This window comes from Brachyhypopomus gauderio, unplaced genomic scaffold (genome assembly GCF_052324685.1).
Source record: "Brachyhypopomus gauderio isolate BG-103 unplaced genomic scaffold, BGAUD_0.2 sc435, whole genome shotgun sequence".
NCBI lineage: Eukaryota > Metazoa > Chordata > Actinopteri > Gymnotiformes > Hypopomidae > Brachyhypopomus > Brachyhypopomus gauderio.
In genome coordinates, this window is record NW_027507256.1 from 42,493 (window position 1) to 63,040 (window position 20,548).

The 20,548-nt window shown below is 56.9% G+C and overlaps 1 pseudogene across 1 annotated transcript in view; it reads left to right on the plus strand.

Annotated features, from left to right (window-relative positions):
- The window catches only part of LOC143506192 (putative JmjC domain-containing histone demethylation protein 2C), a 48,976-nt pseudogene extending 28,432 nt beyond the window's left edge, over positions 1–20,544 (plus strand). Inside the window, exons 4-13 of the transcript XR_013128165.1 lie at positions 7,958–8,063; positions 9,100–9,224; positions 9,341–9,484; positions 10,781–10,825; positions 11,388–11,664; positions 12,599–14,320; positions 15,129–15,301; positions 15,933–18,106; positions 19,303–19,505; positions 20,331–20,544. The product of XR_013128165.1 is annotated as a putative JmjC domain-containing histone demethylation protein 2C (transcript). The remainder of the gene's footprint in view (positions 1–7,957; positions 8,064–9,099; positions 9,225–9,340; positions 9,485–10,780; positions 10,826–11,387; positions 11,665–12,598; positions 14,321–15,128; positions 15,302–15,932; positions 18,107–19,302; positions 19,506–20,330) is intronic.
- Positions 20,545–20,548: the final 4 nt, after the last annotated feature.

Genomic DNA, 20,548 nt, shown 5'->3' on the forward strand with positions numbered 1-20,548 from the left:
GTGGAGGTAGATGGATGTGTCTGTGCGTTAAGACTTTAGATCAGTGGCCTACAGACCTCAGCACTGCTGTTGACAGAACGCCTCTCTCCCGGTGTTCCTCATTAAGCCACTCCTTCAGGAGCAGACCATTCTCGCAGATGGTGTGTGTGTGTGTGCACGCGTGTGCGTGCGTGTAGAACAAGGAATCTCTACTGCAGGATTTATATGCGCGGTGCCGTCTCAGGCACCATTTTGCTGAGCGGCTAATGAAAAGCCATCTGCCAGCGCGCTGCAGCCCCGCCCCCTCCAGCCCTGCCCCACCCCTTCAGCCCCGCCCCCTCCAGCGTGGCTCAGCCACACGGACGCGCCAGTCGTCTCCTGCCCGGGTGCTACGGCGTCTCTGCTAACCTCCGCACTAAGACTCGCAGGTCGTAGGTCACGCGGTAGAATGGGGCAGGGGTGCCAAGAACGGTTAACTGGTTGCTGCTTTAATGGGCAGCGCGGGCGTGTGAGCGCGGGGAAAGTGCGCCATGCGCACGGTTTTCAGATTAATGAAGCAAATGGATGTGTGATGTGCCATCTCCTGCAGGGCAACTTTAGAACCTGTTTTCACTCGAGTTTCTGCCTGTGTGGAACACTGTGTTCTTGTCAGACTGCCTGGCCTTTAAAAAAAGAACACGTTCTTCCTCCCTCCCTCCCTCTCTCTCTCTCACTCTCTCTCTCACACTCTCTCTCACACTCTCTCTCACACTCTCTCTCACACTCTCTCTCTCTCTTTCACACACACACTCTCTTTCTCTCTCTCTCTCTCTCTCTCTCTCTCACACACACACACACACACACACACACACACACACACACACACACACACACACACACACACACACACACACACACAGCAAATCCCCACTGCTTCTCGCTGGCTCACAGCGGACAGGCCTGATATGTGAAAGCCATCAGGCAGTGTAGCGCGAGCGCTTGTGAAGGCGGCGGAGCAGGCGGTCGGCACGTCCAACAGACCTGCCATGGAGGGCAGACTCGCCTCACGCAGGCCCCCACACAGGCCCCCACGCAGGCCCCCACGCAGGCCCCCACGCAGGCCCTCACGCTGGCCCCCACGCAGGCCCTCACGCTGGCCCCCACGCTGGCCCCCCACGCTGGCCCTCACGCTGGCCCTCACGCTGGCCCCCACGCAGGCCCTCACGCTGGCCCTCACGCTGGCCCCCACGCTGGCCCCCACGCTGGCCCCCACGCTGGCCCTCACGCTGGCCCTCACGCTGGCCCCCACGCTGGCCCCCACGCTGGCCCTCACGCTGGCCCCCACGCAGGCCCTCACGCTGGCCCTCACGCTGGCCCTCACGCTGGCCCCCACGCAGGCCCTCACGCTGGCCCCCACGCTGGCCCCCACGCTGGCCCTCACGCTGGCCCTCACGCTGGCCCCCACGCAGGCCCTCACGCTGGCCCCCACGCTGGCCCCCACGCTGGCCCCCACGCTGGCCCCCACGCTGGCCCTCACGCTGGCCCCCACGCAGGCCCTCACGCTGGCCCTCACGCTGGCCCCCACGCTGGCCCTCACGCTGGCCCTCACGCTGGCCCTCACGCTGGCCCTCACGCTGGCCCCCACGCTGGCCCCCACGCTGGCCCCCACGCTGGCCCTCACGCTGGCCCCCACGCTGGCCCCCACACAGGCCCCCACGCAGGCCCCCACGCTGGCCCTCACGCTGGCCCTCACGCTGGCCCTCACGCTGGCCCTCACGCAGGCCCCCACACAGGCCCCCACGCAGGCCCCCACGCTGGCCCTCACGCAGGCCCTCACGCTGGCCCCCACGCTGGCCCTCACGCAGGCCCTCACGCTGGCCCTCACGCTGGCCCTCACCACACACCCCCACCTGTGATGGCAGCATTGGTCTTACAATAGGACCACTACAATAGGACCTCTGTGCCCTCCCCATATTGACAAAATGAGTTTGAAAACCTGAGTGTTGGTCAGTCAGATGTGCAGAGCTGCTCTGTGGGGCTTTGAGGTTCAAACCCATCTTACCAATCTATGCCAACAGGACAAAGGAGAATAGAAGCTTTAGCTGTTCCGACTCTAATAGCGCCCTCTAGCTGTCAGTCTGGCAGCCACCCTGGAGCAATAGCAGTGGAGGACGTCTCAGAGGGGGAGGGGACTGAGGGAGCTGTTCTCCAATGTGACAGATCAGCTGTGTGTGTGTGTGTGTGTGTGTGTGTGTGTGTGTTGTAGTTGTATACACACACACACACACACCCCACACCCCACACCTCATTTACAGATGAGACATACATCACTCTGGCACCCTCTCTGCCCATTTAATGAAGAAACATACATCTCACACACACACACACACACACACACACACACACACACACACACACACACACACACACACCCCCTTTCACATACATGGTCTCACAAGCACTCAGCCCCAGGGCTCATGTTACTGTGTGTGTTTGTCACATTCATAGCCTGTGCACAAAATGCCAGGATTATATTACTCAGAGCAACATGTTATAGTCTGACAAAGACCCACTTCAGTGGAGCACATACAGACGTCCTGTAGATTATCCCAGCAACAGCTCCTATTCCTGTATGCTTCACACGTGCACACGTGTGTGCGCGCGCACACACACACACACACACACTCTTTATTACCCCAGCAACAAGCCTTTCTCACAAACATGCCACATACATAGTATTGCCATAGCAACAAGAGTTGCCAGCACACGTGATGCCTCGGCACTCCAACAAAGGGTTCCACGTGTGCGTGTGCCATTTTGCCCTCGGTTGCTCTTTAATTCCGGCAGTATTTACCATGATATTCTCCCAGGCCGTTACTCTCAGCCCCTCCTTTCTTCTCTGCTCTCTAAAATGTGGCATCTTCAACATGAGTCACCTTTGCCAAATCATCTCTAAGGCAACCATTTTAAGAGCACTGGTGCTGCTGCTGGGAAGATCTCTCCCTCTCCTTCATCTGTCTCTCTCCCTCTCCTTCATCTGTCTCTCTCCCTCTCCTTCATCTGTCTCTCTCCCTCTCCTTCATCTGTCTCTCTCCCTCTCCTTCATCTGTCTCTCTTCCTCTCCTTCATCTGTCTCTCTTCCTCTCCTTCATCTGTCTCTCTTTACCTCTCGTGTTCATGGTCTGTGTACGATGCAAGCGTTGTGTCTGCTCTCCCTGGCTGGGTCCTCCCCGTCCCCAGGGTCCTGTCCGTGTCCCGTCAGGGTTCTTGGGTGCCACAACGTTTGTTTGTTCTCCGCCCCCAGCTGGCTGACGTGTGCGGTGGGGTCGACCTCCACATCTGCCCTCTAATCTGAAGCGATGTGCGTTTGTGTCTGGAGGGGTGTGATCACCAGCGTCCTTCCCCCGCCCCATCCATGGCGTGATCCGCCCACTCGTCTGGGGAGGCTCCGCCCTTTTGACGCTGCGCTCGCAAAGTGGCTGCCAAAACTAGAAACTCCTCATCGTGGGGAGGGAATATGGGGGCCGGCTTTAGTGCAGGAGCACTGCTGCATCATCAGGCAGATGGCCAGAGGGTCGGATGCAGACGGAGAGGGAGAGAGAGAGAGGGAGAGAGAGAGAGAGAGAGGGAGAGAGAGACTGTGTTGACTGAGAGGAGAGGCTGTGGTGAAGGGGGCGGGAGTGCGGGACAAAGAGCTGGCCACAGCAGCTGGGCGGGCTGCGCCTAAGCCCCGCCCATTGCCAAGTCTGCCTAGCTCACCTTGATGTGTGCTCAGCCTGGAGCATAGGACACACACACACACACTCACACAGACTCACGCAGGGACAGGGAATTAGCCAACAAATGCGAACAAGGACAATCAGTCGCGTGGAGCCTGTGTCTGTAATAGGACTCAGACAGGCTCTCATTTATTGTTAATGAACCTGTTGTTAATTCAGCGCGTAACTTCTTGAGCCACTGCTTAGCAACTACATAGGGGTTGGCTATCTAGTCTCCTCCTCTCCTCCTCCACTCCTCCTCCACTCCTCTCCTCCTCCACTCCTCCCCTCCTCCACTCCTCTCCTCCTCCACTCCCCTCCTCCTCCACTCCTCTCCTCCTCCCCTCCTCCACTCCCCTCCTCCTCCACTCCTCTCCTCCTCCACTCCTCTCCTCCTCCACTCCCCTCCTCCTCCACTCCTCTCCTCCTCCACTCCTCCACTCCCCTCCTCCTCCACTCCCCTCCTCCTCCACTCCTCTCCTCCTCCACTCCCCTCCTCCTCCACTCCTCTCCTCCTCCACTCCTCTCCTCCTCCACTCCCCTCCTCCTCCACTCCTCTCCTCCTCCACTCCTCTCCTCCTCCACTCCCCTCCTCCTCCACTCCTCTCCTCCTCTCCTCCTCTCCTCCTCCACTCCCCTCCTCCACTCCTCCCCTCCTCCTCCACTCCTCTCCTCCTCTCCTTGGCGGAGTCCACAGCAGAGCCATGTGGAAAACCCTGCAACACGCTGCCATTAAAGTGATGGATGACAGCCCGCTACTGCAGAGAGGACGGAGGGGAAAGAAAGAGGGGGAAAAAACAGGATGTCTGCTCTGCCCTTCACAGGAGTGTGTGTGTGTGTGTGTGTGTGTGTGTGTGTGTGTGTGTGTGTGTGTGTGGACCCTTGTCTGTGTGTGTGTGTGTGTGTGTGTGTGTGTGTGGACCCTTGTCTGTGTGTGTGTGGACCCTTGTGTGTGGTGTGTGTGTGTGTGTGAGAGAGAGAGAGAGAGAGAGAGAGAATGGGGAGTGGTACATGCTGAGAAAATGGAGAGAAGGTGCTTGAGACTGGAAGATTATAGGTCTGCATCCATTAAAGGCGACCTGGTAGACGATACAGGGAGACACCGCCGCACTGAGCCCGCTTCTGAAGACACACACACACACACACACACACACACACACACACACACACACTCACGTTATTCTGAAGACACAGACACACACACATGCTTCTGAAGAGACACACACATGCTTCTGAAGACACAGATACACACACACACACACACACACGTGCTTCTGAAGACACAGACAGACAGACACACACACATGCTTCTGAAGACACAGACAGACACACACACACACACACACACACACACACACACACACACACACACACACACACAAACACACACACACGCACACGCTTCTGAAGACACAGACAGACAGCCACACAAGTGCTGAGCGCAAGATTGTAAGTTTGATATTATGAAGAGAGATTAAATAAATTTGTGTGTGTGTGTGTGTGTGTGATTCTATTTTCTGACAGCTGCTATTTGGAAGACCTGCACAGTGTAGAACAGAGTGTGAAAGTGCCCAGTGGAATCTGCAGCTCGCTAAATAAATCATGTATTTCCCTCTGCGCCTCCAGTCCTAAAATAGAAACAGGAACAGAGGCAAAGTGTGTGTGTGTGTGTGTGTGTGTGTGTGTGTGTGTGTGTGTGTGTGTGTGTGTGTGTGTGTGTGTGTGTGTGTGTGTGTTCTTGAAGGAAAGGGAAGTGACACATATTATTCCATCCGGACTGAGCCACGCTGGGACTTATATGTTGCATCACCAAGTGTTTGGTCATGAGTAACCACGACCAACCTCGATGACACAACACGTCCCTACGACCTGATGATGCACCTTTAACAGCTACTCATGCATCTGTATTTACGATCCCCCCTACTTTCTAGTGAAGCAGAAGTGATCACAATATGGCACGCTCCAGATCTCTGGGTTGGTAGAGGAGCTGCCCGTGATGCTATGTGGTCAGCGGAGCAGTGACCACAGCTGTGTGTGTGTGTGTGTGTGTGTGTGTGTGTGTGTGTGTGTGTGTATGTGTGTATGTGTGTGTGTGTGTGTGTGTGTGTGTGTGTGTGTGTGTATGTGTGTGTGTGTGTGTGTGTGTGGCCAGGCAACATGTCTATTGTCTATCAGCTGTGGCGAGTGCTTGTGTAAACAGGCTAAGTCTCCTCCTGTCAGGCTGACCCCTCCCACTCCTCATCACCAACAACAATAAATGGAAGTGGTGGGCGGATTTCCCTTTGACCCCGCCTGACCCTGCCAACCGTACACACACACACACACACACACCCACCCACCAGGCTGACCGTAGGGCTCCTGTGAAGCGGAAATGTATTACAGAAGGGAGTGTGTCGTAAAGCTTGGACACTCTGAATAGATTTTTATCTCGGAGATCAATTAGATTGTTCAGAAGCAACAGCAGAGCTAAATATCTACATTCTTTTATGTGAGTGATTCTGTGTTTGTGTTCAAACAAAGTCCTCACAGAGGCGGGTGGGGTGGGATCTGCTGGGTTGTAACTCCCATTGTAGTCCTGAAAGCTGGCGATGGAGCATCTCTGTCAGGCCACGCCCCCGTGCTACCCAGAATGCAGTTGTTTGAGAATATCCAGCATGCCTCATGCTTTGCATAGCACGCACTCACTGGGAAGTCCAGAGTGAATCATTTCCATTACCTACACACACACACACACACACACACACACACACACACACACACACACACACACACACACACACACACACACACAGGCACTGCAGCAGCCTTCCACACCCTCAGTGTTCTCTTCAGGAAGCCCTGTGTGATTCAGTGTTTGTGCTGGTGTGTTTGTCTGCTTCAGTCGGGTTTCATGTCCCGTAGGACAACTGTGAGCGCCGTCTGCTTCAGCTACTGATCTCTGCCTCCTCCTATTGCTGCTTTCGGTGCAGGCCGCTGCTCTGAAGCATCCATTTTCCTGCACATTGAATCCGATTTTAAGCCTAGAAGAAGCATGTCCTAGACAGATCAAGGGTAACTGTGACTGGCGCTGAGAAAATCTTTGTAGTGCAGCAGTGCAGTGAGACACACAGGCGAGCCTCATTTATGGTAAAGAATGAAGGAAGAAGTCAGTGGATCATTAAATGTTTAAACATTCCATAAGTGTATTTGCGTGGCCTGAGGGGAACATGGTAAAGAGTTGAAGGATCAGGTCTGGCCAAGGAACAGTGTGAAGAGGGACGTCTCATCACGAGGGAAGGAGTTCAGAAACTGAACCCAAACCCGAGACGGCAGGGATCCCCCACACTGAGTGGCGTGGACGATAAAACAGCCGCCCCGCCAGGTGCTTCAGGGGGCGGGAACCCACGAATCTTTGCAAAGCAAGAGCAAGTGTTCCGTGGTTCGGTGCTTGGTTCTGTGGTGAGCCAGTGATCTGGGGAAGTTACTGGGGAGAGTTTCTGGGCAGCTGTAGAGAAGATGAGCAGTGGGGCTGAGAGAGGAGTGGTACCACTGGGGGAACACAAGCCAGCAGAGCCTGGAGGCCCGTCTGGACCGCCCAGGACTTGGAGGATGTCTGAGGCAGCCTTTGTTGTCCGTTAGGCTCAAATTGTTGTGTAGCAGGACTGTGCAGGTTCTGGAAGATGTACTGTAGTCCAAGAAGGTTAGCTGGTCATCCAGAATCACAATAAATCTTGGCAATCACATGTTAGATGAACACGAGAGGCACAACAGCAATCAAAGCTGAAATCAAGCGTCTAGCTGGCATCTTCAGAGTCCGCCAGCTACCAGGTGGCCGTCCACCTGCCTCAGTACAGTGAGATTCCATTGGCGTGTACGCTCTGGGCTAGAGTCCCTCCAAAACATGCTGCTGCTGATGATGATGATGATGATGATGATTAGCATTCGTCAGACGGAGCAGACCTGGGGGCTGTGAAGTCCTTTCTGTTGTCCATCCTTGGTTGGTTCCCACCAGTAAACTCTGTTAGTGCTACTGAGTCTTTGAGAGAGACTGAGATGGACGTTTAGACTAACGCATTTCCAGCAAGCAAATACCCAGGCAGCGTATTGGCTAACCGGCACCGTCCCACTGAGCTCATGTTTGGACTACAGTGCGATGAACATCGAGTACCATTTGTCACCTCAACTGGAGCATCTGTGTTGCGTCTTGTGTGGTGGTCACACGAGCCCCCGGGTCAGCAACATGTGTCCCTTGTGTTTTGCAGGATGAAGTGGACAGCTTGAGTCCTGTTCTCAGGGACAACCCACAGCTCCACGAGGACGTGAAGGGCTGGGTGAAGGACCAGAAGGTGCAAGAAATTTTTATGCAAGGTAAGACGCCACGGCGACGCACGGTCCAGCAATTCCCGGCATGCTTTGGTCATCGGATTCCGTGCTCGGGATTCTTTGAGGAAGCTCTCCGCCTTTTCCCCAGCGTGATGTGGGCCGCCAGCGTGTTGGGCCAAGTCGGGCCGCTAGCCGTACCTGGCCCGTCCGTTCTGGTGGCTCTTGGCAATGGATCTTGTTTACAAGGTTCACAACAACATTCCAGGCCCACAGTTGGAGATAATTGTTGAACTTGGCAGCTTGCAGGGCACGGAATGGAAAGTGTCTCCAAGCCAAAGGATTTGGTGGAGTGGAGGAAAATGAGAGAGCGAGAGAAGGAGATGGAGAGAATGCGGTTTTGTTCCATTTTTGAGTTTGCGCGTGATGCGTGCTCGTTGGTGGGTGCACGTGTATGAATCGGTGTGCGCGCGCATCCACGCGCACACGTTTTCTGCACGTGCGCCGTGTGCCCCCGGGGCCCAAAGGATTTGCAACATGGGCGCAGCCCAGAAAGGAAGGGGCCGGTCCGCTCGAGCGAGAGGGGCCAAGCTGGCTGCAGCATGGACCACCGCTCGCCTTCACAGCAGAGACGGGCTCCCGCAGCCCCTACTCAAAACGGAGCGGACCCACGCCAGCCCACGTTTCTGCCCTCACCCTCCCCGTTTGACTGAGCCTGTTCATCTCGGCTCTGCCGTTCTCGATTATCCAGTTCATACACGCTGGGAAATAGGCCCGAACAAAACCACAGCCTGGCCTGGGTCCTTGCTGGCTGGCTCGGAAAGGGTGATTGTTGCTGCTACGCTAGCATCACTGCTTTAGCATTTTACTAAATCATAGAAGCCTTCAAAACTCGATTGATGTGTTTGTGCTTATGAAATGTTTGTCCTATTTAGGTGGAGAAACGTCTTGACGCTGTGGAATAATGTACCGCTGGCGTTCAGAGCAAGACAAAGCTTCAGCTGTATGTGTCTGGGATCTCACGTGCCGGCCCGCGTGAGCCGTTCTCTAGCGCTGACACGTGCCCGTCTCCCTCTCCCCGCAGGTCCCTATTCATTAAATGGATACCGCGTGCGAGTTTACAGGCAAGACTCGGCCACACAGTGGTTCACGGGCATCATCACCCACCACGATCTCTTCAGTCGCACTATGGTCGTGATGAATGACCAGGTACGGCTGCCGCGCTCCACCGCCGTTTCCACGGCAGCCATTACCTCCCGCTGCCGCACCATCCATGTGTATCCGTGCCGACCGCACGCTGCCTGACTGGCGTCTCGCTCCCGCAGGTACTAGAGCCTCAGAACGTGGACCCGTCTATGGTACAGATGACCTTTCTGGACGATGTGGTCCACTCTTTGCTGAAAGGAGAGAATATTGGCATCACGTCCAGGAGAAGGTCTCGCTCCAGCCAGAACAGCAACACTGCCCACGTGAGTACTGCAGACGCTGCTGCCATGTCCTAACACACACGCACATACACGCACGCACACATATACACACACATGCACACACACACACACACACACACACACATATACACACACATGCACACACACACACACACACACACACACACACACACACACACACACACACGCAGAAACGCACACACACACACACACACACACACGCACAGAAACACAGTTGCACTACTGTGCTATTCGCTAGTACTCAGCACACCTACTTTGCAACCGAATGGTAAATTCTTATTGCCAGTGTTAGTGTGTGTGTGTGCTTTTGCTTGTGTGTGTGTGTTTGTATTTGCGCTTTTGCTTGAGCGCGCGTGTGTGCGTGCGTGCGCGTGCGTGCGTGCGTGCGTGTGCGTGCGTGCGTGTGCGTGCGTGCGTGCGTGCGTGCGTGTGTGTGCGTGCGTGTGCATATGCGTGTGTGTGTGTGTGTGTGTGTGTGTGTGTGTGTGTGTGTGTGTGTGCGTATGCGTGCGTGCGTGTGTGTGTGCGTGTGTGTGTGTGTGCGCGTGCGTGTGTGCGCGTGCGTGTGTGCGCGTGCGTGTGTGCGCGTGCGTGTGTGCGCGTGCGTGTGTGTGTGTGTGTGTGTGTGTGTGTGTGCGTATGCGTGTGTGCGTGTGTGTGCGTATGCGTGTGTGTGTGTGTGTGCGTATGCGTGTGTGTGCGTATGCGTGCGTGTGTGTGTGTGTGTGTGCGTATGCGTGCGTGTGTGTGTGTACGCGAGCGTGTGTGTGTGTGTGTGTGCGTATGCGTGCGTGTGTGTGTGTGTGTGTGTGCGTGTGTGTGTGTGTGTGTGTGCGTGTGTGTGTGTGTGCGTGTGTGTGTGTGTGCGCGTGCGTGTGTGTGTGTGTGCGCGTGCGTGTGTGCGCGTGCGTGTGTGCGCGTGCGTGTGTGTGCGTGCGTGTGTGTGTGTGTGTGTGCGTATGCGTGCGTGTGTGTGTGTGCGCGAGCGTGCACGTGCGTGCGTGTGTGTGATTTGCTGTGTACATGCCAGTTTGTGTGTGTGCCATATGCTGCTCTACTGTCCTATGTCTAGCTGTTAAAGTAAAGTTCCTACGTGCCGACAAGTCTTGTTCTTTTCCTTATTAATATTATTTCAAAAATAAATCCTAGAGCCTTGTAGAACAAACATATCATTGTTCCCTTTATTATTAACAAGACTTCTCTGTTCCACCTTGTTTTTGTTTTCTGTTTTGTTTTTTTCTCTTTTTCTTTGTGTTTTTTTTCCCCTGTTAAAAACATTTATTGGGGATATGCAAGTGGACCACAGGAGGGAGACCGAGCGGCAGCACAGGATTCACTCAGGTACTGGGCCCCCTCTCAGTAGCTGTAGCGCCGTCTTCCTAGACCTGCGTATCCCTGCCTCGTCTGTAGCCCTCACGCTGTTAGCTGGAGTCGTGCGGTAACCTCGGGCACCCGCTCTCCCGCCCCGGGGGGGTGGGGGGACTTTGTGACAGAGCTGGGCCACGCCACGGAGCAATGCTAATTGATGGAGCAGAGAAAAGCCATAAGAACTCTCCTTTTAGGGCTAGTGCTGTGACTCCATGTTGTTGGGGTTTTTGTTTGTATTTTTCTTCCGATAGACCGCCTGTAGTCCAGCGGTTGACGGAAGAGGAAGTGTTGAGGGCGGAGCTTGCTTTCGTTTCCCTATATTTCTGGCCATGTATTGGTACTGCTAGTGGTGTTAGTGGTGCTAGTGCTTGTGGTGGATGTTGAACCCACTGCTGGACAAAAAAACACATTGTTGCGTTCTCGTGCTACGTGGAGTCCAGGAGTCCAGTCCTGCTCCCTGGCGACCCCGGGCCTCACCTTTGCCCTCTTTGTGTGCGTGTGTGTGTGTGTGTGCGTGTGTGCCCGCTGCCTGCAGGGTCATTACACACGAGCCCAGGCCAACAGCCCCAGACCGGTGATGAACTCGTCTGGCTCCGCCCCCAAGCAGGGCTCCACCCAGGCCCAGCAGCAGCAGCAGCAATCCCAGCATGCTCAGCAGCAATCCCAGCATGCTCAGCACCAGCAGCAGCTGCAGGCGTCTCCAGGGTTACAGCGCGGGTCTCGATCATCACGCAGGAAGGGCTCAGACAGCAGCGTCCCGGATGACGAGAAGATCAAAGAAGAGAAGCTGGATTCTGGAGGTGGGCGGGAAGGTAACCGTCGCCTACCAGCGCCACAGTCCAGCTGGGTCCAGAACTGACCCGGTGCAGTTTTGCTTGAGTGATGAGACATGCAGTGAACAATGATCAATGAAAGGAAAACGGGGCGTTGCAGGATTAGGCAAGGATGATGTTCCACCATGTAGATGAAAGAAAATGATAGAAATTCCTCCTCGGTCCTCCGTGTACGTGCGTGTTGAGTTCAGATCTTAGGGCGGAGTCTGCATGACGTAATGATGTTCTCATTAAGTCGCTTAAATCAACTATGACCGCAGTGCCACGCTCTCCTTTGTAAAAGTGAGGCCTCATTCTTGCTCACGTTACGGCGCTCCACACTCACACCACCAGTAATCGCACTCTCGCCATTCCGTGGAATTGAAATCTGATTGATTAGTTTTCCCTCGAAGCGACATTCATTTAATTCACTGAATGGTTTATTTGGCCGGCCAGCTCAGTGTCTCATGTCTGAGACAGCATCAACAACTGGCCAGTTCAGCGTTTGTCTGGATTCACATTTGGCAAAGGGAAGGTTTAGTGACGGCACAGGGCACAAAGTGTACCTCCACGCCCTGAGAGCAAGAGCTGGGGTGTGTCCAGCCACCGCAGTTAAGTGGACCTTTAAACAGCGTAAACGTAACCCTCAGCTCATCCATCACCTGTCTAATGCAGCACTTAAGATTCAGTCAGCATCTAAGTTAAGCAGAGTGAGATCATCCACCGGGTAGACACACAGCATGTAGAGTGTGGCCCAGATCCCCACCCACACACACACACACACACACACACACACACACACACACACACACACCTGTGTTTAAAAGAACCATGATCGGGCTTGACCATCTCATGCATTTCCATTCTAATTTATTTATCTATTTGTTTTTGCTGCTTTCTTTAGTGTTTTATGGGTTTCTCTGTTGTTGTGCAGATATTTCTAGAAACAAAACCAAACACCTGGTGAGCAAGAGGCGGAAAGCTGAGCACGAGGAGAAGACGGGCTCGCTGAAGAGGTTGAGGACGGATACCTCGGACCTCTCGGAAAGCAGCGACTCTGAAAACTCCAACAAGCAGCAGGTGGACTCCTCTTCGGAGCCCAGCTCAGAGAATGAGCTGAAGGTTAGGGGAGGTTCAAAAGGCGAGGAGGAGGAGGAGGAAGAGGAGGAGGAGAAGCCCCAGGTAGGGCGGGCTCCAGAGGAGCCAGCCACCATCACCAGGCCGTCTCCCTGGGAGGAGATGCCCGCGGGGCTCAGCAGCTGCAAGGAAGGGGCACCGGCAAGCGAGGGTGAGCATCCGAATGAACACATGAGTGGGAGGAGGTCTCCGGGTGGGAGGAGGTCTCCCGGTGGGAGGAGGTCCCCTCCGCAGCCATCCTCACTGCTCCCTCCCACCTCCTGCATACAGTCGCAGACTTCGGGTCTCACTGAGGTCCAGGGCTGCATAGTCGAAATGAAAAGCACTGTGAAACCCCTGCCCAAGGACCCGTACAGCACGGGCCCGACCAGGACCCAGACGCCCAAGTGTGTGATCGACATCACGGAGGACGGCGGAGGCTCCCGGGAAAGCTCGGAGGCCGTGTCCGCCCCGCCGGCCCCTGCGAAGTGCGAGACCTACGTGGCGGACGCCAGGCGTCTGGTGCTGAACACGGGGGCGGGCGAGTGTCGGAGGGGGGAGTGTGAGCAGCCGGGTCGCGGCCTGGGCGGGAAGATGGAGTTCGCCCACTCGGAGGTGATCCGGCCGGTGGCGTCGGTGAGCGAGCTGGCGGCGGTGGCGGAGAGGGAGAAGGTGCAGCAGCACTCGGCCGCCATCATGCCATGCATCAAGAACGCCTCGCTCGCCGAGGACGTGCGCCGGCCGCACAAGCTCAGCTCCTCGCCCGACGTGGCCAAGTCCAAGTCCAACCCCTCGCCCGACACGCTGAGGCCCAAGCGCAACCCCTCGCCCGACGCCATGAAGTCGAAGACGCACAGCGTGCTGGAGGCGCTCAAACCCAAACCCAACACGTCGCCCGAGGTGTCCAAGCACAAAGGGCGCCACGGCGACAACCTCCTTCCCGCCGCGGTGCCCCGCTCTGGCTTCAAGCCCGTGCTGGCCCGCGGGTCCGAGCCCACCAAGAGCCCGCTCATCGTGGACAAGGGCGAGCACTTCACCGTGTACCGCGACCCGGCACTGCTGCGGCCAGACGCCGAGAGCAACCACGTGGCCTACCTGCCACCCCCACCTCCACCCGCTCCACGGCTCCTCCCACGCCACCTGCCTGACGCCGGGCTCGCACCACCCCTCCCACCTGCTGCCCGCCTCCACCCTCAGCCCCCACGCGCACCCCTCCGTGCACCACCCCTTGCTCTCCAGCGTGCTGCCTGCCATGCCCCCCACCTCCCTGCTGGGAGGTCACCCCCGCCTGGACTCGGGCGGCCTGGGCCACCTGGCCCTCGCCCACCACCACCCCCACCAGCAGCAGTTCCTGCAGCAGCAGCCGCCCCCGCTGCTGACCCAGGCACACGGTGGAGGCCCCTACAACCAGCTGGGTCTCTACCCCATCATCTGGCAGTATCCCAACGGCACCCACTCCTACCCGGCCGGTCTCGGCCTGCCCCCCTCCAAGTGGGGGCACCCAGACAACGGCATGAACTCCGACGCCAGCCTGCGGAGGGTAAGCGCTAACGAGATCAGTGCGAAAGTATTAGCAGACACTAATCACGGAGAAGGACGAAACAGACCTCGTTAATCCACGAGGTCGAAACAGAAACAAGGTCTTTGTGCTGTGTGTACAGACCAGTGTGTAGTATCAGACTTAACGCAGCTCTATAGGCTGTGCGCTCACACTGGGGCCACGCTCACACTGAGGCCACGCTCACACTGGGGCCACGCTCACACTGGGGCCACGCTCACACTGAGGGCCACGCTCACACTGAGGGCCACGCTCACACTGAGGGCCACGCTCACACTGAGGGCCACGCTCACACTGAGGGCCACGCTCACACTGAGGCCCACGCTCACACTGAGGCCCACGCTCACACTGAGGCCCACGCTCACACTGAGGCCACGCTCACAGATGACGTTATGAGCCCCACCAATGCCCAGCCATTAGTTGCTAGGATGAGTGGTTGGCTGGTTCTCTTCCTTTGGGGCCTGCGTATGACACGTTCTCCAATCTAGACTAGACTAGTGTGTGTGTGTGTGTGTGTGTGTGTGTGTGTGTGTGTGTGTGTGTGTGTGTGTGTGTGTGTCCAATCATGACAAAGCTAAATGACCAGACGCTGCGTTGGCCTTGCTGTCTCCTTGAGGACGCTGCGGGTGACTCGTGTGCTGGTGGAGGGAGGCAGGAGGGGTGAATGACCAGTAATGGGAGAGAGTCACTGGTGCACACACTCTCTCTCTCTGGGGGCTGCTTGGCTAGATGTGCCGTGCGTGCATTGCTTTTAGCACATTGTGACTGCTTGTGTGTGTGTGTTTTCCAGAACACCCCTAGCCCCTGGCTCCACCAGCCCACCCCCGTCAGCTCGGCAGACAGCCTGGGAATCCTGAGCCACGTCCCGGGCAGGCCAGCGAGCGCCGAGCCACACCGCCCCCTCAAACTCACCTCACACTCCAGCCCTCCACTCTCCAAAACCTCCACAGACTTCCACAAAGAGTGAGTACACACACACACACACAGCACTGGCTGTTAAAATACCTTGTGACCCAGCTCGGAACATCTTGCGTCCGTGCTCATAACAACCGTTCTGTTATGGCTGAATCGCCGAGCTGGAGCAGAAGTCAGACAGTCCATCTGTAGAACGTGTACCAGGAGCCCGGCTCAGTCCAAACCCGACACACACACCCCCGTTCTGCCTCGCCCTGCTGGGTCTGGTGCAGCAGCTCCCGCTTTGACTCCAGCACGCACGCTCTTTTATTTGGGCCCCAGAGTGGCGTCGCGTTCAAAACTAGCATCCGCACTAACATAATGATACGCTCTAGATTTAGAACTGGGGAAGGATTTCACAGGCCATTTCTCGGGGGAGTGAAGGCGGTGGACGTGGAGTATCAGGTCCGTGTGTGTGTGTGTGTGTGTGTGTGTGTGGACTGTGTTCATGTGGTGTGCATCAGAAGATGACCGTTACTTTCTCTCGTTTTATTAGCGCTCTTTTTCTGCTTTTCAAGTGGGCCAAATGAAAGCATACAGACTACAAAACACCACTGTGTTCCTGAAATTACATGTTTGTTGCTTATTCTTGGAGACTGCGTCTCAGTGATGTTGGCTCTCTCTGCCTGCTTGTTCTCAGGGAGCTGGAGAGTAAGATGTTTGTGGAGTCCGTGCGCGGCCTGGTGTCCGGCCACCCGAAGCAGGAGCCGGACCGCAGCCGGACGCCCACCAGCAAGGAGCTGCAGCGGCTGTACATGGAGCCCCCCCACGGCAAGCAGCCGCCCGCGCGCCTCCCCCTGGACGCCTGCGCCGACCTGGCCAGCAAGTACAAGGAGGAAAACCGGCGCATCCTGCAGGAGAGCATAGAGGTGGCCCGCTACACCGCCAAGATCCGGCAGGGCGAGTCCGAGCGAGAGGCGTACGCCTGCGGTCCCGTCCTCCCCCCCCGCCGGCGTGCCCAAGAAGGAGCCGGAGCGGCCCGACCTCTACAAGTACAAGCCCCCGCCGGCCCAGCCGCTACCTCAGAGCAACTACTTCACCACCCTGTCCAACAGCGTGGTGAACGAGCCCCCCCGCCTATACCCCTCCAAAGAGCTGAACTCCGCGTTCGACAAGACGCCCCCCGCCGGCCCGCTGGGCCCCTACGCAGGCACCAAGTCCCTGTCCAAGCCCCCTCCGCTCATCAAGCACCAGCCGGAGGGCGAGGGCCTGGCGGGGAAGATCAGCGAGCAGGTCAGCCAGCAGGTGGCGCTGCACTCCCTCGGTACCTCAGCGGGCGCGGTGGCGGTGGTCGCCGACTGCCGCAGCCCCGCCGTCTCGCCCTCCGGCCAGCTCAGGAGCATGCCCGCCCTGCACCGGGCGCCCGTCTTTCACCCGCCCACGCAGCACGCCGTGGACCGCAAGGAGGCGGGCTGCGGGCGCCTGTCCCCGCCCACGCTCACGCCCATCCAGCCGGTCAGTACGGCCGGGAAGGTGTCGGAGCAGCAAAAGCCGCCCACGCTGCTGCCCGAGCTCAGGGAGGTGAAGAGCGGGTCGGAGCTGCCTCCCAGTGAGCCGTGGAGGCCCGGCACCGACCCGCACGCCCAGTGGCACTCGGATAACGGCCGGGGGAAGCCGCAGGCGGCCGTGGCGTCCGTGATCGTCCGCACCGCCCACGTGCATCAAGTATGACGGCTCGCCGGGCCCCAGGCCTGCCTCCAGGGAGTTTCCAGGGAGCAGGCAGCCCGCGGGCAAGAGCCAGCCGGACTGCACCAAGCCCGAGGCCAAAGAGCCCGGCAGGGTCATCCAGCCCAACACGAACTTGGACGATACGTTCTCGCAGTACAAGAAAAACTTTGTCCGTGTGTCCCAAGGCAGCTTTCCCAGCTCGGTGGTGGCTGTCGTTAACTCTGTGTGCAGTAGCAGGACTGACGTGAGCACTTCTGTCTCCACCGCCCCCACCTTCGGCGTGCCGGGCCGGGCCGCGGCCGAGCCGCACTACCCCCCCCAGGCCGCTCCGAGTGGCAGCGGCGCCTCTGGCCCCAGCAGACTGGATAGTCCCGCCTCTAAATGCAGGACGCCCACTGGGCCCGAGGTGCAGGAGGGCAACTCCAGGACGGGCTCTCCCGCGGCACTCCCGCCTCAGCCCGCTTCGGCCCCACCCACGCCCGCCTACTCGGGGAACTTCGTCCACCCGAAGAAGCACAAGGCGGTCTTAGCCGCCGCCCACCTCGCGTGGTTCGGGCAGCGCTTCCGAGGGCGAGGGCAGCGGTCGGTCCTCTCAAGGCTCGCCCACCACCATCGCCCAGGACCCCGCCCCCGGGGGCGGAGCAGCCAGCAAGGCCGGCCCCCTGCCCAACGGCCAGCCCCCCGCGCAGCTGAACCAGCAGAACTACCACAAGCTGAAGAAGGCGTGGCTCACGCGGCACTCCGAGGAGGACCGCAACACCAACAAGGTCGAGAAGGTGCCCAGCGCCGTCTCCGAGATCATCAAGCCCTGCACGGTCAGCCTGATCGCGTCCACCTCGGGCGACGGCGATCTGACCAAGGACGGCAAGGCCCCCGAGGACAAGGCGTCGCCAGAGGACAGGAAGCCGAGGCGCGGCGCGTCCAAGCGAGCGTACGAGTCGGCCTCCGACAGTGCGGACGACTCGGACGCCAGCGACAGCAGGCAGGAGCTGCGGACCAAGCGGCAGCCCAAGCCCACCTACAAGAAGAAGCAGAATGACCTGCAGAAACGCAAGAGCGACAACGACAAGGAGGAGGACGACGTCAAGCCCAACGGCATCTTCAGGAGCGCCAAGGAGAAAACCAAACTCAAGTTGGCCAGCAGCAGTAAGGCCGTCCCCTCTCTCTTCATTCCTCCCCCCTCCTGTCCTTTCCCTCCTGCGCCGGGCTGTTTCAGAACACGTCAGATCCAGTCTCGCGGATCGCCTTTACTCTCCCCCGCCATGGGTTACGTACGCCCCATTATAGCCCTTGTGTTGTTCTCGTGTCTGTGACACCCTTCATGTGACATGCGATAAGTCCAGGTCATTAGTTCTTAAAGAGAAAGCTATTGCATGGCAGAAAGAGGAGGGGCTTCGGTGGCGGGGGGGCGGTGGGGGGGGGTGGGGGGGGCGGTGGGTATGTTTGGGGGGTTATGTGCACATCTGGACTGCAGCTGTGCAAGTTTCAAAGCCGCTTCTGGAATGTCTGATTTTTATGTGAAACACATCTTGCCAGGGCATGTTAAGTGCTCCTCTAACCCGGAGAGCTTCCAGCAGGCCTGTCGGGTTATTGTTACACAGCGAGGAGAGCCTCCTTGTAACTGAATATATGTTCTAATGCACGCGGTCACCCCAGATTGTCAGGACTCATCGGCGTAGTCATAATACGGAGCAGGACAGGACTCTGGGTTGGCGGAACGCACCTCGCTAGCGTCCTGTCTGGCCAACGGGGTGTCCGGTGTCCCGCGTGTGGCCTAACTGCAGCACGGCCCCGTCACACAGCCCATGAAGTCCAGGAACGCTCAAGGTGAACGGCGGTGGTTCGTGTGTTTAATGGGCTGCTCTTCCCATGGCACAGATGTTGGTTTTGGGGGATTCCTGCTAGGCTAATTGTGAAATGATTGTCGGTTCAATTCCGTTCCTCTGCCTCTGTGCCAGTACAACACAATGAACAGCTTAAGGCCTTTCTCCTTTATGGTCATCTCGGCTGGAAAATGACTTAGAGTTATGGGATCCTGAGAACGATGCTCAGATAGAGCTCGCATTGTCTCGTGAGAACTGGCCATGCCATAATAGTTTAGTAACTCCCACGAAAGCTCGGCCAAACAGAGGTGAACTGAACATGTGTTTGCTGTAATGTCGTCCTTATTTTGTGTTGTGAGCTCTTGACTGTCTTTCTCTTAAAACCTTAAATATATATATATATATATATATATATATAAAGGAAGAGAGGTCCATATTGGCAGGTTTCCCTGAACTGTGTGTGTGTGTGTGTGTGTGTGTGTGTGTGTGCGCTGTGATTGTGCTTGCGCGCGTGTCCAGACGGCATCCCTCGCTCCGTGCTGAAGGACTGGAGGAAGGTGAAGAAGTTGAAGCAGACGGGCGAGTCCTTCCTGCAGGACGACTCGTGCTCCGAGATCGGCCCCAACCTGCAGAAGTGTCGCGAGTGCCGCTCGGCGCGTTCGCGCAAGGGCGAGGAACCCGCCCACCTCGCCCGTCTTCTGCCGCTTTTACTACTTCCGTCGGTGAGCCCACGCTGACCACACGCTGACCACACGATCGCGTGGAAATACACTGCAGTGAAGGACACCAGGTCTTTAGAGCAGACAGGGGATTTCAGAAAGGGCCGTCATCAGCTGTGCATCAGACAAGTGATTCTGGAGCTCTAGGAATCAAAGTTCAAATTTAAAAACAAGATCTTATATCCTAACATTTATGTCATGGGCTTGTAAGATATTGAGAGTATAAATCACTTATTTTCCTTGGAGTTACTCACTTTCCTGATTGCAAACAGACGTGTCATTAATGTAATCTTCACTAGCATTCAAATGCTTTGTCTGAAGGTGTTCACCAATAGCACGCCTTCTCTTGGGTCCTCTGAATGTATCTCTTACATTGACAGCTCCTGCCATAGTGCACAATGCTGCAGTATCAGTTCATACTCTGTTGGCCTCTAGTAGGTACATGAGCACAGGAGAGATCAGCCAATAGATCTTCTCCTTCTTAATTGCTCTACAATCACACAATGGCACACTAGACCGCCCGCAGTCATCATGGTGCCATGCTGACTTCATGCCAGGCGGATTCTGTCCAGCGCTGACCCCTTGTTGGGTTCCAAAACATGATTTGTCAGGTCAGAGAAGGCAGGGTTGGGGAGGAAGAGTGTGCCGATGAAGGTTCTCTCTCACTAGATCTTCACGTCCCCAAACGCTGATGTTTAATCCACATTTACAGGCCACAATTTTCTCTCATTACATTCAAACTTATTGTTGCTGTGGGGGAAGGAAGTGAAACGTGAACTGTGCTCTCTGCCTCTCCCAACACGGTCCTCACACACCACCCCACCCTAGGCTCTCCTACAGTAAGAACGGGGTGATCCGAATCGACGGCTTCTCCTCCCCCGACCAGCACGACGAGGAGGCGTTGAGTCTCTGGGTGCCGGACTCGCACGAGGAGAGTGACCTGGACGTGGAGACGTCCAAATACATCCTCAGCTACATCGGAGACAAGTTCTGCCAGCTGGTCATGAGCGAGACCACGGCCACCACGTGGATCAAGAAGGACGGTA